We start from the raw sequence: 3,152 nt of genomic DNA, 5'->3' as shown, positions 1-3,152 counted from the left end.
CAAGATGGAAAGTGAAGCTGGGAAAGAAGACCTGGCTGCCAGCTACACTGCCCAGGGCTCACATCACCCTTCCTTGGCTGCCAAGGAGTAGGGAGCCGGTCCCCCACAGCATCTCAGAGAGGCCAGCCTCGCTGCCGCCACCACCAGGAATATGGAGGGGGTGGAGGAACATACCAAAGTCGTTCTCTTAGTGCTGGGTATATGCCAACCCCTCACACAAACCAATGTATTTCAACCTCCCAGCAGATACCATTTGCACTTCTGTGCTTCAGATGAAGGAGATGAAACACCCCAGAGAAATGTAGTGACCTACTCAGGGTCACACAGCAGAGAGAGGCGGCCAACGTTTGTCCTCAGTTCTGAGTGTGCCATGGTATGTGAACACCAGGCTGAGGAAGCAGAGTAGATTGTGAGGGCAGTGGGGAGCCATGGGGGGCTCTAGAGCAGAGGAGGGGAGTGGTCCAAATCTATATGAGGCTGTTTCATACACTCTCCATCCCAGTGGAGAAAGGGAGCCTTCAAAGTGGCCAGGACTAGCTTCTCTAAGGAAGAAGCTGGAACCTCCAGGCTTTGGTTCCGTCAAAGCATTTGTCAGTGTCCCTCACTTCACCAGCCCTCTCCCCTCCCTACAGCTCAGAGATGTTAGGTTATCGGCAGCAGCAAGTCTTGGCCGCAGCTCACACGTGGCTCCAGAGGCCTGAGGGGCTGCAGCCACTGTGCTGGAGAGGAGAGACACCCCCGAGGCCTCCTGTGCCCATGCCCTCACCCTGCACTGGTACCCCGGGCCCCTCTCCCCACCTCTGCCCACTCCAGGGCGCCCCACCCTGGTGCCTCTTCCTCAGCCTTCAAGGTGACGGTCCCTAGTCTGAACCCCAGCAGCCCCAGGGTGTCACTTCAGGTCTCCAAGTCCCTGCCCGCAGAGCTGCGAAAGGGGGAGTGAGAGGCGACTCAGCGCTGTCCCCCGCATGGAATGGGAGGTGCAAAGGATGGCTCCACGAGGCACCTGGTGGCAGTGGCCCCGCCCTCTGTCCCCTGGGGAACCACGGGTGCATCTGAGATTTCAGCACCTGAAAAATCTTTTTAGGGACTGGTGTGCTTTTTGGTCCTACAACGCAAAGTATTTAGCTCATCATTGTTTCCCTGGTTGCTGCGGTACAGGAAGTTCCAAGCCAAACTTCATCTTAATCACAGTCATTATCTGGGTTACTATGTGGTCGACAAGTTACTTCCTACTCTAAGGGGGTTTGGTTAAAGCCCTTGTAGTGTCCTTTCTTTTAAACCACCCCCAGTCTTTAAAAATTCATGTGGCAGCTGCAATTTTATATTTCAGTCCTGCCCACCACCAGCAGCTCTCCTCCAGGCCTGGCCTTACTGCTTCCCTGTGTCCACTGGTCCATCCCGGGCATCAGGCTGTGCCCCAGACTGGCAAATGCTAATCCTCCTCCAGGGGCTGCCCCAGCATAGTGCCTGGCTTTCCGCCCACCGCTTCCAGTTTCCAAAATCCCATTGCCCACCTGCCCTCCTTCCTGCCCATCCACATGGCTTCTTGGACATCTACTTTATCCCAAGTGCTATTTGGAGATCTGACATAGAAGAGAGGAAAACCCTCTGTCTCACAGCACTGACCGTCACTGGGGTGAGCAGTGACAAGCAAATAAGCAATATTTGCAGTGTGGGGGTTATTGGGCAGTGCCAAATATTAAGGAGATTTTTCTTTTTTCTTTTTTGGTACCAGGGATCCAACTCAGGATCTTGCGCTTTCGAGGCAGGCAGCAGAACCACTGAGCTAAATCCCCGTCCTGAGATTTTTCATTTTTGTTTTCTGGCTGTACTGGGAATGAAACTCAGGGTCCTCTACTGCTGAGCTGTTGCCTCAGCCTTTTTTAAGATTTTATTTTGACACAAAGTCTCGCTTAGCTGTCCAGGCTGGCCTCTAACTTAGCTACCCTCCTGCCATTGGTGCTGGCTTAAGGAAACTCTTAATAGAAACAGCCTGAAACAGCACACTCCCTGGTGCAGGGGTACTGATGGGGATGACAGATTCCAGGCTACTTAGGCTGTTAAGGAAGACCTTACCAGGGAAGTGGTAAGTGTACAGAGCAATGTGGGTGTGAGGGAGATCCCGGCAGGGGACACCAGCACCGGGGGTTAGAGTGGAGCGAGGAGGGAGGGGGACCTGGAGATGAAGTCAGAAAGGGAGTAAGATCAGACTGAGGGAGCGTGGCAGCCACTGAGGGTTTGGGAGCGGGAGCGCGATGTGACCTGCTCCGTGCCAGGCTCTGAGCGGGGTGCCTGGTGTTCAACTTCTCACTTGATCTTCCTGGCAATTTGTTTTGGGGCTGGTTTTCAGACCTATTTCAAAGGCAGCAGAGGCCCAGAGAGGGAAGGGACCTGGCCAAGGTCGCACAGCAGGAGGCCCTTCCCTTTTCTCCTGAGCCTGTGCAGGGGCCCGAGCTGCCTTGAGCTGCTTTGAGCTGCTCATTTTCCTCAGCCTCTCCTCTCAGCATCTGCCCATAAATCACTCTGACACCCGGCGAGGGGGGCAGGGACAGATTCAACAGCACCGCCGTGGGTGACTGCTCCCAGGCCTCGACTCTGGCTGAGCTTGTGGTTCTTGGCTCTGGACACCAGCTGCCCAGCCCAGGGTTCCAAGTGCGGGGCCCAGAACACCAGGGGAGATGTGTTTTCCCTGGGCTGGGAAGGGGTTCAGGAGGTGGGGAAGGCCCCCCGGGCTGAGGGTCTGGCTACCAGATGAAAGGCTGGGAAAGCTCCAGCCTGCTGCCCAGGGGTCGGTTGAGCTCCAGGCCTGGGCACCGGAGGGTGCAGAGGGCACGGCATGGGCTGTAGCTGGGGACTCCTCCTGTGTCCCCTGCCCACAGCTGTGCTGACAGCTTCTGTTGTGCTGGTGGCAGCAGGTTGGTTTGGAGCTGGCACAGGGGAGAGGCAGACTCAAGGTGGCACCTGACAGGGAGAGGAAAGACCCCTTTGGCCCTGACAGCCCCACCCCACTGACAGTGACCAGAATGGGACCACTAGATTCTTTTCACTGGAGGTGGCCCAGGGCTTCCCAGGCCCCCTAGTGGAGAGTGACCTTTGTGTGGACAAACTTCAGGGGCTCAGGGAAGACCTGTTATGTGCAGGGCTCAGAGCTG

This window comes from Heterocephalus glaber, unplaced genomic scaffold, assembly GCF_053883595.1.
Source record: "Heterocephalus glaber isolate CG9 unplaced genomic scaffold, H.glaber_assembly_v1.0 deba00001428, whole genome shotgun sequence".
Lineage (NCBI taxonomy): Eukaryota > Metazoa > Chordata > Mammalia > Rodentia > Bathyergidae > Heterocephalus > Heterocephalus glaber.
Note: the sequence above shows the minus strand (reverse complement) of the source record.